This window comes from Rhodnius prolixus, unplaced genomic scaffold, assembly GCF_049639745.1.
Source record: "Rhodnius prolixus isolate KJV_2025 unplaced genomic scaffold, Rpr scaffold_3, whole genome shotgun sequence".
Taxonomy (NCBI): domain Eukaryota; kingdom Metazoa; phylum Arthropoda; class Insecta; order Hemiptera; family Reduviidae; genus Rhodnius; species Rhodnius prolixus.
In genome coordinates, this window is record NW_027411603.1 from 12793542 (window position 1) to 12810010 (window position 16469).

The 16469-nt window shown below is 29.7% G+C and overlaps 2 long non-coding RNA genes across 26 annotated transcripts in view; both read right to left on the minus strand.

The window, feature by feature from the left end:
- Positions 1–412: 412 nt before the first annotated feature.
- On the minus strand, positions 413–13419 carry LOC141453276 (uncharacterized). Of its 11 annotated transcripts, none has more exons than XR_012457887.1 (17): positions 12906–13419; positions 11941–12126; positions 11605–11772; positions 11094–11519; positions 9009–9309; positions 8790–8927; positions 8283–8481; positions 7263–7384; positions 6761–7017; positions 4502–6466; positions 4286–4414; positions 3963–4101; positions 3022–3167; positions 2392–2603; positions 1277–1410; positions 801–856; positions 413–697 (listed from the first exon to the last, which is right to left on the minus strand). It is a non-coding gene; the product is annotated as an uncharacterized lncRNA (long non-coding RNA). The 11 variants fall into 11 exon arrangements; XR_012457892.1 differs by lacking the exon at positions 2392–2603 and adding an exon at positions 6561–6630; XR_012457893.1 differs by lacking the exon at positions 2392–2603 and adding an exon at positions 7572–7633.
- Positions 13420–14596: 1177 nt separating this feature from the next.
- The window catches only part of LOC141453277 (uncharacterized), a 50204-nt gene continuing 48331 nt past the window's right edge, over positions 14597–16469 (minus strand). For 6 of the 15 annotated variants that reach the window (XR_012457906.1, XR_012457908.1, XR_012457904.1 and 3 more), the window contains one exon: positions 14601–15342. This is a non-coding gene — a long non-coding RNA (uncharacterized lncRNA). Of the gene's footprint in view, positions 15343–16469 lie in introns of all 15 variants that reach the window. The other 9 variants (XR_012457902.1, XR_012457898.1, XR_012457909.1 and 6 more) reach the window with 6 other exon arrangements.

Below are 16469 nucleotides of genomic sequence, written 5' to 3' on the forward strand. Positions count from 1 at the left end.
GAGAACAAATTAACAAATATTGTTAAGCACAAAAACAAAAAATAAAAACTACCTTAATTTTAGAGTTTTGTTTCAAATAAATACTCAATTAATTTTAACTCATGTGAATCTGTTCCAGGAAGGTGAGTTAGAAATATATTTCAGTATTTACTAGGGTACGTCGGCGTGAGGGTTTCAGTTTTTGAAAAAGATTACTAGTTTTTTACATTTGTTGTATAATAGTTTCGCTTATCTTTTTATAAGAGATGAAGAACGATTTGATTTATCTACTATAAAGAATCGACGACTGGCACAAATTGACACATGTCTCCTCATCTTTTAATTTGATAAGGTTTAAATGTGATATAATTTTTAAGAACGTAATACCCAATTTTGATTATTATTAATTTAATTAATTTTTTTTCTTTTTTTTTAAAAAATAATATGTAACAATATGTTAAGAGTATTATACAAGAGAACTCCTTTGAACGATAAACTGTAACATATGAAATATTTTATTGGCAGAATTACAGTTCCCTTAAAGAATGTTCCTCCAGCGTAGTTTCTTCGTGGTAGAATCTAGTTGTCTAAATCCGTTTAATCACCGAAACCAACTTCTACATTATCGGCTGCTATTTAACCTGCAAATGCTTCCATCAGTATTAGATTAGTTGAATGTACTGCATCATCTAGTACCAATGTCTTGGTCAGTAATTATCTGTAACATTCAATTAGGAGAGTTAACGACTTTATAATAATGGAGATGGTGATGGTAATGATGATAAGAAACACCACATAATAACATATTGCTATTCCCTTACATGATTAAATAGATGGTGTCTTTCTCATTCACTCTTCTCACTATCTTTCCCTCTATCTAAAAAAAAAATACATCAGATAAAGCCAATCACCAGAAACTGCAGACAAAACATAAATCACTATTTTCTAGATCTGGTACAAGAATTTCACAATTTTTTCAACATTCTAGGATTTTTCTAGCAGTTCTTTATGGGATATTCTCTGGTCTCGAAGTACAGAAGATCTGGTACACAATCTAACGATTATAGCACAACAAACATGGTATGAAAAGCCTATAGGTTCTTCTTTCTCAGTGGCTGTGAAAAAAATAAATCATAATAATAATTGAGAGGACTTTGCGCTAGACAAAAAAAGAATGTCCAGATGAATTGGACTGGGGTTAAACTACTAAAAACGGATTTGGCTTTTACATCAACTCCATAGCCACGTCTATCCTACTAACATACAGAGAAAAAACTAATATAGTCATAAAACAAACCTCTTTCAAGAATTGTTTCTTCATTAATATAATTTTTCTTCAGAGCTGTAGCACTCCAAGCAAAATATGCACCTGATGGACCATCATCCCATCCGCAAGAGTGAGATCACCAAAAGAATGAACTGAGAGTAATTCTGAAAATTAAGGATTCACATGAAATTCAATTTGTTTTTGTTTTTTTCTCCCCCTTTGTATGTCGATGTCTTTTACAGGAGCTTCTGAATGTGATTCTAACTTCAACATAAACTCTCTAAAAAATTCCAGATGAAAGGATGCAATTCTTCGACAAAACTTAGTGGTTTATCTATTAGAAAACAATTAGAGATACTAGGTATTTTATCCTTCATGGTTTCCTCAATCCAAGTTTTTTGACATCTTTTACGATATATTCCATTTACATAAACTGTACCCTGTTTGAATAATAAAAGGGTATAATAAAATTTAATTTGGATTTGTGGTCTATTTGTACGTTAGCCAAACCAAATAATATTACGTTTAATATTTATAAAACCAAAGCCATGATTGTTTCTTAGGGCCAGATATGTCAACAACGTAGATTATAAAGCATTTAAACCTTAATAATCCTTAATATTTTATTAACAATGTATTAATAATTTAACCCTTAATCTATAATAATTTTTAAGAAAGTAATACCCAATTTTGATTTATTTATTAGATTACAGATAATAATTCCATTTTGAAAATTACTTAAGATCCAAAAATCACAAACTACCGTAAAATAATCATGTAAGTGACCTTTCTTTACTAAATTTTAAAAATGTTGAATCAACTAAAATACTTCCAAAACATTCTGCCTATTTACTTTGAAAACAGCTAGTCTCATCATTAAAATTTCCTCCCTTAGATTCACACTTCATTGGTACACAAAGTGCAGGATGGCATTTAGAATTGCAAAGGTCCCTTAATCCCTATGTCAGTTTTATTTTGAATGTAAGAAGGGATGAACATATTACCCCTCACTTATTGACCTCTAATGTTAATGATCTCTAATTTTAAAATTACAAAATTTTAAATACATGCAAATTAAATATATCAAAAACATTGCGCCAATTTCTCTAAGAAAATAGTTGGCCGCAACCTCAATATTTCCATACCTTGATTATTATTCGTTGGTGTATAATTATTTTAATGTAGAGCTGAATTTAAAATTCCTAAGGTTTCTTAATTTTTATATCGGTTCTATTTTGAATGCAAGGAGAGCTATAGTTTTCTAAGCATAATAAACCACCGATGGATCACACTGGACTAATGATTGTTAGCCATTATCACATCCCCTGCTCAATAAACACCAAAAGGAAGAACTCCTCTGAAATCACAATAATCAAGAAAGAAAAGATTCACAGTAAATTTGTGACTTTTTTTTTAAATATTGCTCTTTCCTACGTCCATTCATCCTTTATTAGGATTTTCTGTAGGTGATTCCGATATCTTCTAATGAACCGCAGACAACTGAAACCTACTTGGAACGTTCTGCTTATACAATAGAACCAGAAACTAACAAGAAAATAATTGATTTGTTAATGATTCTTCCTACGAAGACAAAAATAATATCATAATTAAATGCCTAAAGAATTAGGAAACAATTGTAATAGAGATTTATTTATAAGCATTAACTTTAATATAAACGTCTAGAATTAAAAATAAATAAACCTTCTCAGTCTGAGAATAGTGGTTAGATTTCAGTTAGAAGACTATATTATCGGATTAGAAGAAGAGGTCATTACCAAGGAACAGCAGCTAAAACAGACGTCGCACTTCATCTAGGACTGTAAGACAATCTTCCCAATTGGGTAATATCCCAGAATTTTCCCAAAAGTCCTCTTTGCATTTTTATCAGGCAATGAAGTTCTCGCCAGTCTCATTTCGCTATCTAAAAAATGGAGCAAAATAAAACAAGTTATATATAGCCAATAGCCTTTTTCTCAGTGGCATTGAAAAAATAATTCCACCGAGAGATGGCTGATTTTTCTTTTTCTTGAGATACCAATTAAGTAATCCATTTCACTCCTCTTACTTTTTCTCCTCCTCCTCCTCTTTCTTTCTTTTTTTTAAAATGTACCAATTAATTAGTAATAAAATCATTTATTTGTACTTGTTAGCGATTTGTGGCACCTCTCAAATAATTAAATCTTAAAGATGAAGCACTTCAATTAACTGATTAATGAATTTAGTTAAGCACGATCTTCAAGAATATTAAAAGAACTTCAATGATTTAAATAGAATATTGTACATACCCGGATAAACCATCCTAAAGTGATTTCATATTATCTTCACCTTGCTTAATAGGTAAGTTCTCATTTAAACAAAATAATATTACGTTTAATATTTGTAAAATCCATGTTTGTTTTAAGTGCCATACATGTCAACAATATAACTATTAGTTCCAATTTGAAAATTACTGCAATACGTGATACCCGCACAATGTTTTGTTGTTACAATAATAAACTATCGTAGAATAATCAAATTAATGACCTCTAATTTTAAACATACTTGCAAAATTTTGAAAAGATTCAGATTAAAAAATATTAAAAACATAATGCCCTTTTCACTAAGAAAGCAGTTGGTGGTAACCGCAATATTTCCTTACCTTGATTATTATTCGTTGGTGTATTAGTTTTAATGTAGAACTTAATTTAAAATTGCAAAGGTTTCTTAATTTTTGTACCTGTTTTATTTTGAATGCAACCAGAGATGAACATATTACTCTTCACTTTACATTTCTTGATTCGCTGTGGGTGAAGTACAGAAGAAAGTATTTCGATGATCATTTTTAAGTTTTTCTAAAGCATTTAAGGAATAAACACCTGCAATATTTATTCAATATGTTCATAAGTAAGGCCCTATTAGACTTTAGAAACACCAGGGCAATTAGTGATCGGTTTTATCCTACAATCAGCTTGATCAATGAATTTTATGATAAACGATTCCCAACAGTTTAACTTCATAGAAAATGAATTCAAATAATTTATATAAATTTTTACTACTTACGTTATTTGAATATACACCATGCCATAGCATAAGTTGTGGCATGTTTATCTTTTCACAGTATTTTAATTTATATTGCTATTCCATTTTTCTGGCTTCTTATAACCAATAAACGATAATCTGAACCCACACCTACAAATTGTCGAGAATTTTAATTAAAATTCTTACATTTGTTGTATAGCAAAATAGTAACATTTTTTTTTTTTTTTTAAATCTTACCACTATTATCCATTCCAATATGATACATTGTTATCTCCACCTTAAATTATATTTAAAAAACTGGATTGTATTGATGTACTGATTCTGTTATCTTCTAATATTCTACAGCTTATATCTTCTAGTGATCCACAGCGTGATTTTTTTTAATAAATATGTTAAATATTTAAATAAAATCAATGGAAAAATGAATGTAAACAAAAAAGAGCTCCTACGCAGGTTTGTATCCTAATACAAAACTTGATATTTTGACCATATTTTAAGGTTGTTTAAGCTTTTTCCAGTTTGCAGAGCGCTCCGGTGGCGACTTTTGGAAACATAAATCAAAACAATTTTTTTATTTAGTCTAAATTTGCATGGTATATCTCCAATTTGTTTAGGCCATGATTTTATTATTTTTTGTGTATTTCTATTTTTATTTTGACTATTAAATAGGATAATAGCAAATTAACATTATTCCATTGTAATTCATCAGGTGCATATTATATCAATTACGTTAATGTAAAATTTTCTTTGAAAATATGTTATATATTATAATTAAAATATTTTTGTTAATATTTTTTATTGACTAGATATACATGTTGATGTAAGGTATATAAGAGAGCAAAAAACCGCTTCGCCTAAAGAATCTTTGGATTTTAACACAAATTTCTCTAGTGTAATTTTTAGGGAAGTATTACTGCCATTCCTGGGATTTCAATTATTTTCTTGTTAGTTTATCGTTCCAACAGCAAATTTTGTGAGAGTTTCAGTTATCTGCGGTTAACATTAGAAAATAACAGAATCAGTACATCAATGCAATTCAGTTTTTTAAATACAATTTAAGGTGGAGATAACAATGTAACATATTAATAATAATAATAATAATAATAAAGTGCCTTTATTCAAAATTTTACAGAATTACATATTTGTTTATTTAATTCGTAACAGACAAATACTCATGGTTGAAGAACCGTCTGAGGGTTGTCTCTACTTATTTTTACCCTTCTACATGATGAAAGCACAATGAATGAACTGTTAAATAAATACAACAAAACAAAGAAAACAGAAACAATAAAAGAAATAAAGATAAAAAAAAAAAAATAAATAAATACAAAAAATAAGGCACAAGAGACAGAAGCAAAAAATAAAATACAGAAAACAAAATATTCTTAAATACAGTATACGACATTATATAATAAATAATCAAAATTAAGGCCACTTAATATTTCATTTATTTACGGAATAGGGATACAGACACATTTAGGTGATACAGATACACATTAATAATAGATAAAACAGTTTAATAATTGAATTCCTTCACCAGTTCGTATCTATATGCCCATGCCGCTTTACAATAGTTTACCAAGCTTTTCCAACATTTGCCATTTAAATAGTCCATAAACTCCAGCTCATTTAAACAATCTTTCTTAAAATATATGGACCTAAACTCTCTTAATATTGGGCATACCGCTATAAAGTGCAATGTTTCATATTGGAATGGATTATAATGGTATTTTATTTTATTTTATTTTTTATTGAGTAATTTTTCCACCATGAAAGAAATGACTACTGGCACAAATTGAACACTTTACGCCTTCTAATTTTTAAATTTGATAAGGTTTAGGTGGGATATAATTTTTTGAAAGTATACCCAATTTTTATTCATATAATAATAAAAGTGAATGAATATTGTAATAATAAGAATAATATAAAAGAGAACACTTTTGAACATTAAACTTTAACGGATGAATATTTTCTTGGCAGAATTACAGTTCCCTTAAGGAATGTTCCTCCAGCGTAGTTTCTTCGCGATAGCATCTAGTACTCTACATCCGTTTCATTGCAGACACCAACTTCTATATTATTGGCTGCTATTTAAACTGCAAATGCTTCCATAGATTAGTTAGAGTAGTTGAATGTAGTAGTGGTGTTAGATTAGTTGAATGTACACCAACATCTAATACCAATGTCTTGGTTAGTAACTATCTGTAACATTCAATTAGGAGAGTTAACGGCTTTTTAATAATAGAGATAGTAATGGTAATGATTATTCACCCAAAAAATATTGCTATTCCCTTACATGATTACATAGATAGTGTCTTTCTCATTCACTCTCTCTACCCTCTATCATGCTCACTCACTCGCTCTCTCTAAAAAAAAATTAAAGTTTCTTGAAGAGCAGCGGATTTGGCAGTTACATACATCAATGCGATTTACAACGTCTATTAAGAAAAAATCTGTGGAATAGAATTTTCTATTTACCACTGAAAAATGATATACCTGCTTCTCCGTTTGTGAATAGGACGTTGCTTTATAGTCAGAATACTATATTATCAGATTAGCAATCACCGGTAACGGCAGCCAAAACATAAATCACAATTTTCTAGATCTGGTACCAAGAATTTTACAATTTTTTCAACATTTTTCTGGCAGTCTTCTCTGGTCTCGATGTACAGTAGAACCCGTACACAAAATAACGATTCTAGCACAACTGAACATGGTATGAAAAGCCTATAGCTATTCCTTTCTCAGTGGCTCTGAAAAAAATAAAAAAAAAAAATAATAATAATAATAATTGAGAGGGCTGGCGCTAAAGACCGTAGAAGTCGATGCGCCAGAAAAAAAAAATTGAGAGGGCTTTGCCCTTGACAAAAATAGAATGGCCAGATAGATCGGACTGGGGTTAAAATACTAAAAGCGGATTTGGCTTTTACATCATCTCCATAACCACATCTATCCTACTAACTGACAGAAAAAAACTAATAATAATAATAAAACAAACCTCTTAAAAAATTAATATAATTCTTCTTTAGAGCTGTAGCACTCTAAGCAAAATATGAACCTCATCGACCATCATCCCAACCGCAAGAGTGAGATCACCAAAAGAATGAACTGAGAATAATTCTGAAAATTAAGAATTCACATGAAATGTAATTTTTTTTTTTTTTCTTGATGCCCTTTACAGGAGCTCCTGAATGTGATTTTGGGAACTTCAACGTTAACTATCTCAAAAAATCCTAATGAAAGGATTGCAATTCTCAGACAAAACTCTGTGGTTTATCTATTAAAAACAATTAGAGTTAAAAGGTACCTTTCCTTCAGGGGTTCCTCAAGTTCCAGTTTTTGACATCTTTTATATTCCATAAACGGTTCCTAGTTTGAATTAGAAAAGGGTATAATAAAATTTAATTTGGATTTGTGCTCTACTGGTGCGTGAGCCAAACAAAATAATAATACGTTTAATATTTATAAAACCAAAGCCATGATGGCACTTTTAAGTGCCAAATATGTCAACAACATAGATTTTAGATAATTATTACATTTTGAAAATTACTGCAAATCTCTATTCTATAAGTACTGTCCACAGAATACATAGATGCAAAAATCACAAACCACCGAAAAATATTCATGTAAGTGACGTTTCTTACTAAATTTTAAAAACGTTGACTCAACTAAAATACAAATAACATTCTGCCTATTTACTAAGAAAACAGCAACATTAATATTTCTTCACCTAGATTTACACTTTATTGGTACATAAAGTCTGCACTTTATTCCACTCTGTAATGGAATTAAAAATTGCAAAGGTCCCTTAATCCCTATGTTCGTTTTATTTTGAATGTAAGAAGGGATGAACATATTACCCCTCACTTATTGACCTCTAATGTTAATGATCTCTAATTTTAAAATTACAAAATTTTAAAAACATTCACCAATTAAAATACAATATATTAAAAACGTATGTATAAAAACATATATTTCACTAAGAAAACAGTTGGTGGCAACCTCAATATTTCCTTACCTTGATTATTATTCGTTGGTGTATAATTATTTTAATGTAGAACTGAATTTACAACTGCAATATGCCAGTTTTATTTTGAATGCAAGGAGAGATGAACATATTACCTCACACTACATATTTCTTGATTCGCTGTGTCTGAGGTACAGAAGAAAGTATTTACATGATAATTTCTCTAGTAAAACATTTCTGGAATAAACACCTGCAATATTTATTCATTATGTTCATTAGTAGTTAATATCTAATTCTATACTTCTCCAAGTGACAGGTTTCACCCCACGATCAGCTTTAATATTGATCCGTAAATTTTGCATTTATTTAATATTACTTTTACTTTTATCAACTGAAAGATCCTTGTAGGAGAGAAGTGCAACCCTCATAATAATGAAAACATGAAGGTGACGTAGAAAATCATTTAACTGATCAATGAATTTTATGATAAACTACTCCCAACAGTTAAACTTCATAGAAAAATAGTTCAAATAATTTAAATAAATTTTAACTACATACGTTATTTTAATATACTCCTGCAAAACCATAGCGTAAATTGTGGCGTGGTATCTTTTCACAGTATTTTAATTAATTCCATTTTTGCTATTCCATTTTTCTGGCTTGATATAACCGATAAACGATCATTTAGAACCACACCTACAAATTGTCGATAGATTTTAATTAAAATTATTACATTGATTGCCTTGCAAGATTATTTAAAAAATATATTTTTCTTACCACTATAATCCATTCCAACATGATACGTTGTTATCTCCAACTTAAACTGAATTTAAAAAATGATTTGTATTGATGTACTGATTCTGTTATCATCTAAAGTTAACCACAGATAACTGGAACTCTCACAAAATGTGGTGATGAATTATACAATGGAACCAGAAACTAACAAGAAAATAATAGAATTCCCAGGAACGGCAATAATACTTCTATAAAAATTCAACTAGAGTAATTTGTGTTAAAATCCTAAGATCCTTTAGGAGCAGCGGTTTTTTTCTCTCTTATATGCCTTACATCAACATTTCTATCAATAAAATATAAAAACAAAAATATTTTAATTATAATAATAACATATTTTCAAAGAATATTTACATTAAAATAATTCTATATTGCTGCAGCTTCCAGAGCATAATATGCACCTGATGAATCACACTGGAATAATGTAACTTTGCTAATATCCTATACAAAGTTAAAATAAAAAATAATAAAATCATGGCCTAAACAAATTGCAACTTCACAATATACCAACCAAATATAAACAAAATAAAAGATTTATTGTTTTCATTTGATTACAAAAGTCGCCACTGGAGCGCTCTGCAAACTGGAAAAAGCTTTAACAACATTAAAACATGGTCAAAATATCAAGTTTTGTATTAGGATACAAACCTGCGTAGGAGCTCTTTTTTGTTTACATTAAATTTTTCCGTTTTTGTTAATTTTATTTAAATATTTAACATATATATTAATAAAATAATTCGTATTCTTTAAATATAAGCCTTTTTAAACGCTACTTAGTGACATTATTTTGAATTTTAATCTATTTATAGGCTAAGAGTCAGAAAGAGAGGTGCTCACGTTTTATCATTTTTTTTATTTACAAATAATAAAATCTATCTATTTCAGGCAACGATTTCCTTAAAAACTATTTCAAATTATGAAGTTTAGAATGAATTTAAAAGGGTATGCTAAAGAAAGAAAATATGTAGTTTTACTTAAGTGTAATTTAAAAGCTGAAAGACACAAGGTAATAATTCTTTAGTTTGTTTTTACTTTTAATTTTGAAAATAAAAATGTGCGTAGTATAAAAGAATTCACTAAATAAATAATTTGTCTTTCATCATCTGAAAAGATATAGCTTTTGTTTCATATTTTTCATTCAATGGAATGCAGCTCTCTGGGAAATTAGTGTAGTATCTCTCCACACTCATTTGTAAGTTCAGATTCTTATTATTATTAATTTTTATAGGTTTAGAAATTAATTATTAAAATCCTCAGTTCTATATTTATAAGCTTCTCTAGGTTTTCAAAACATGATTGAAAATTTCATGTAGTTGAAAGACATTACCCATTTACTCTGATCAATGAATTTTGTGATGTACTATTCAAAACCGGCAAACTTAATCAAATTCTTCCTTCAGCATGAACATTACCATCCAGTTCCAATGTCTAGGGAATATTTGTAACATACAGTAAATAACTGTTTGAAATTGGGGATAAGAAGCATTCATAGAATTTTACTAATTCTAATGATTAGATATGTGGTAGGAATTAGAGAAGGAAATTGTAAGAGTCCGATGTACTATCTCTCTCACACAGCTGGTAGCTTTTATCCAGTTTACATCGTTTCCTTAAAGTTAGTGATTTTACTTATATCTGCTTGTGTGTTTAAGAACAGCGCATCACATTATGGTCAGACTATATTATTAGATTAGGACATCATGCAGTTGCAGCCCAAAGAGACAATTTTCTAGTTCTGGTAGGAGAATCCTCCATATTTTACATCCTACGATTTTCCTACGAAGGCGGTAGAGAATCGATTCTTAATCATCATAAGAAAAGTTCTAGTTAATGATGTAATACTTTAAAAGTACTAAATAATGGATAAGATTACCTGAAGTAACATGTTAATATCATGTTTTAAAAAAGTTTAGTTTAACTAAATAATGTTTTATTTGGTTTAATAAACTTTTCATGTCAATAATTTTTTTGCTTTCTAAAAACGTTGGAGGTGCTTATTCATGGCAAAGGAAAAGATTATTAGAAATAGAGTTTAGTTTATGTTTACTTATACAATAATAGATAAGCTACCTCAAAAACAGTTCCATTGGCAGAAGTGGTCGGTAGATTTCCTTGTCTTCTTTATTCTTCTGAATGGAATGGATTGGAACCATTAATATTTAGCAACATACGGCTGAATGTTAAGAAGGAGCCGTTGAGGTACATAATCACTTCATATGAAAGCTGTGCATTACTGGGCGCAAGGCGGCAAAAAGTTAAAAATGCTCATGGAGGAGAATACTGGAAATTTATAAAGAATGCTACATTAATAATTTTAACTAAACTCACTCCTTGTGATGAACAATAATCAGGACGCATAACTTCCAAAATTATTGTTCTTCATTCTTTTTGGTGACTGATTCATAGTTTCAATAGGATGAAAAAATAATTGCCATTTCAGTCGTGATACATTTATTCTGCCGAGTTTTCGACCTAGGAACTAGGTCATCTTCAGGGCTGTGGAACATATTTACAAATTGTTAACAATGATTCTATTAAAATGAATATGTATAATATAATGAAATTTACAAAAATTATTTACCTAGTTTACAAAGTAATATTTTTACATTACAGGGTTGGTGTGTCTTCTGTCTTGTATGTTCATGGACTGAGTATGATCGGTCACATATTTTTCAAGCATAATAAACGGCAGATGGATCATACTGGAACTCTATTTTGAAAATTACTGCAGATCAGATTCCTTTACCATCTGTAATATCCGCAAAATGAATGGGTGTCACTATCACAACAAATCATGGAATAATCATGTTAATGACCTCTACTTTTAACTCACCGACAAAATTTTGAAAACATTCCTCTAACTAAAATATATTAAAAACATTCTGCCAATTTTACTGAGAAGGCAGTTAGTAGTTACCTTAATTTTTCCATAAGGAATGTTCGCTTGGTACTCTTTTGGTGAACGGGTCCAGTTACTCAAAATCCCGCTTCACTGCAGACACCAACTTCTATATTATCGGCTGTCAATTGATGTTCAAATTTTTCTTTCAGTATTAGAGTAGGTGAATGTGCAGCATCTTCCAGTTCAAGTGTCTAAAAAAATCTGTAACATTCAATTATGAGAGTAAACGACTTTATGATAGTGGAGATATGAAGCACCCATATGTTATAATACTGCAATTCCGTTACATTATCATGTAGGTGAATTCGATTTATCGAAAAATAAATTAACAGGATTAAAAAAGAACTAGAATTAATTCTAGTTTTTAGAGGAGTTCCCGAAAAAACAATATGAAAAATATTTGGCTATTCTATTACCTTTGATATTAAAATAAAAACGCAAGTTTTAAAAAACTGCCTATAACTTTTTTTTAGGGCTTTCCTGAATTTCCTAACTTGTTCATCACCAGTTAACTAAATTGTAATGAACCCTTCAAAAAATAATTCATTCAGTAACGAGTTATTGCCGGTTTAGAGATTATGATCTTTTAATCCAATTAATACCGTTTCTTGAAACAGCAATGCTGGGCAATATCATGACGGTTTGTTCTCTTTTAGGAAGATCAAATCCGAAACAGCTCAGAATAGCAGAAAATAAACATGCTTAGAAATTATTGAAAATCTCACAACACTTGATTGATTAATATTGTCAAGTGGTATCTCCTTGGTATGTTTTCATTGTATTGGAAATCAGTCGAAACTTTTAAAAAAGCAGAACTAATAGACAAAAATCAATTGTCTGTCAACAAAGAAAGGGTTTTGCATTAAGTAAATTAAGGCGTAAAAAAAAGAAGCAAAGAATCATGAGAATATTACTATCCGCAGAAAGCGGAAAATTAATCTTTTCGGAAGTGCATTTCTTTTAATAATTATTTATTGTACCTTAAATTATTGCATTATTACATTGATGTTTTAGTTTGTTAAATAATCCAATGGTGAAACATTAATTCAAATCACATTTATTAATGTAAAAAACACTATCTAACTCATCAATGGCACTACTTTAAAGATTAAAACAAACAAGTAAACTACAATCAGAAGGTTAAATTTAAATTAATAAATAGAACTCAGCCGAAGAATACCGATGATAGCCGACTACATACGGGTAGTTACAGTTGAAACAGATTGTGGAAGGTAACAGGCCGCTAAGGCAGCATGGGTTCTGACCCATGTAAGATCTTTGTGTGAGTGACCGATTTTCTAGGAATTACCTCACACACACAAAGATTTTACGTGGGTCAGAACCCAGCCTGCCTTAGCGGGCTGTTACCTTCCACAATCTGTTTCAACTATGTACATCAACCCGAATGTAGTCGGTAATCATCGGTATTCTTCGACTAAGTTTATTTTATTTAATTTAATCTTTTACATTAGTTTACTAGTTCAGGATCAGGGAGATGACCCTGCTTCAAATTCAATATTTATTAAAACATCATACATTACAACTATTTAGATTACTCAGGACATAACTTCCAATTAAAAATGTAGTCATATTTTAAGGTAATACTATTTCTATTACTTTATTAACTATTATTTTAATACAAATAATTTCATTCCAACCTTGATAAAGCTTTCAACATTTCACTTACTTCATTGCACTTTTAAGTAACTGTCTAGAGAGAATAAGGTACAAATTAGATTGTGCTTAATAATTTTTTTCTTAAGGCTTAGTACAAGTTATTTTTATTTTCTCTCACTGTCTAAGGAATCTATTGCAATCATACCAAATTTTCTTTACGGGAAATGTCTGTTTTTAACCCCCAAAAAAGTGGTTTTTAGAAAATAATCTGTTTGTGTGTATATGGCTTGAACAAAATAACAGTTTGTACCATGGTATTTTGTTTAAAACATGTTAAAGGCAATCCAGGGAGAGGATGGATAGGCTTTCCTAAAAGACCAGTGGAATGTAATATAAAGTAAGGTTTTGTGACCTAGATGCTAAACAGGAGGGTTGAATTTGTTGGATAAATTCCGAGTTTAAAGAAAATTCTACTATTTACAGAATATTTTTCTTAAAAATAGCTTGTACTAGTTTCTTTAAAATTTCTATTCGTGTTGTTAGTATACATCTCTTTTTTAATGGACATTTTTCCAGAACAATTCGATTAAAGGGACTCTTTGATGAGAGAGTGGCTATTCTTACCTCTGAAGTCGTGATGGCAAACCTATGATACGCGTGTCAGAGGTGGCAGGTGAACTCATTTAGGGTGACACGCATCGACAGAGAAAAATTAAATGATTATATACTATAGCTATCTGTGGAGGACTTTGAAGAAATTACGGTATTTATTGAGAATAAAGATCCGGCAAACTTTCCTCGGATCAACGATCATTAAGTGAGTCATTTAATAAATCTTTTCTTTTTATTATGGTTACAAATATAAAAAAATTTGAATATTTCTATATGTGACAATCAAGTAAAATAGTAGTAAGAGAAAATCATGTGAGTTTTCACACCAGATTTTTGTTTTTGAGTTGGTGCAGAAGTTCTGAATGTAATTTCTATTAATATAATTTCTCACTTAAAGAACAATTAAGCAAATTTATGATTCGTGGAAAATTACGAAATCACCTTATAAATATATTCACCAATTTTTTGGGTATTGAAAAAATTTCTCTTAGAAGGAAATAATTTAGGGAACTGACACCCTAAATACAGTTTCTTAATGACAACCTGAGGAACCAAAAACTATGAAAAATAATTCAAAGAGAACCATGTAAAGAGTGTTAACTACAATAAATGAATATATGACGCCGTTTTGAGAAAATTCGAGGAAAAAGAATTTTGAAAAGCGTAAAAACCCGTATAATTTGGCTTAAGCTTACGCCCCTAATAGATAATTCGTTTATTACGTTTGTCGTATAATTAATTTAGCTAACCTTTTTTTTAAGATTTGTAGTACGATTTGATTCATCTACCATATCTGATAGAATCGACTACTGGCGCCACAAACTGAACATTTTGATTCTTTCAAGCTTTCCATTTGATTGAAGGTTTAGGTGGGATATAATTTTTAAGAAATTAATTACCAATTTTTATTCATATATTAAATATAAAATAAGAATAACATCTACGAGAAGTCTCTTCTGAACAACAAACATTATGAGATAATATATTTTCCCAGCAGAATTACAGTTTCCTTAAGGAATGTTCGCCAGGTAGTCTCATCGTGATCGGATCCATTACTCTAAATCCAACTACATTGCAGACACCAACTTTTTTTTTTATCGGCTGTTTTTAGACCTTCAAATTCTTCCTTCAGTGTTAGATTAGTTGTTTGTACAGCACCATCCAGTTCCAATGAATGTCTCGGAATATCTGTAACATTCAAATATGAGAGTCAACGACTTTTATGATATTGAAGATATGAATATGAAGCTTAGGCATAATTCCCAACTAAGATTCCGTAATCGTAGGTCTGATAGGGGATAATGAAAGATCTTTGGGACTTTATAGATTTCGATCGGCCAAAGAGATTAATTTTGTTCTAAGATTAGAGACCATAACAAGGTTATTATTAACTTTAAAAAGAGGGATTAAATCAACCTGATATCTACGTCTTTGAAGTGTTTTAATGTGGAGAATTAAATTAATTTCTGAATCACCACTAGGAATATGTAAAATGTGAATAATTTTGCTCAAAGAAACCTTTGTTGAATTCGACCAACACAATCAATATGACAGATACTGAGGGCACTAAAACTGGACAAAATTATGTAGTAGGCTGGTAAAGTGATATAAAAATTAATTTAAGGGCATTAATACTTTCTGAAAGATCGGGTATGCGAAAAATAAAATCTAATGTTAAAATATCTTCTCCAGTAATGTCAATAGATATCAACAATATCTATGAAAAGATAATGTTTCTTCAAAACAAGTCTTTAATTGTAGTTTTTTGGTAGCACTGAATAACCTATGTAATAACTAAAGAACATGGGATTAGAATTTTTGTATAACTGAGCATTTAAACATAAATATACTAAAGTTTAATCTGAGTTCATTATATGGCTACTGATACAAACTCAAGTGTGGAGGAATCTGTATGATATCTAAAGAATTTAATTTAACATTTTGAGATCATGAGAAATTTTACGCTAAATAATGTGTGATATCATTGATAAAAATAAGATATAGGAATGTCTCAAAGTGAAAACCTTGAGGAACTTCAGAAAAGTCTTATTTTTCAAATAATGAGAACATCACAGTTAAAAAAAAAAGCCATTAGAAAAATCTTTACAAAATTAAGGTAACCCAGAGCAAAATATTGGATACTCATTAATCAAAATGTCTTAGTTTCTGAACAAAATGGAATGATTCACACCACCCAACGCTTTACAGAAATCTGTATATATTGCAGTCAACCAACAAGTTTTCATGAAATAAATGTAGAACGAAAGATGGAAAAGAAATAAAGTTTTTAAGCATTGAACATCTAGGGAGAAATT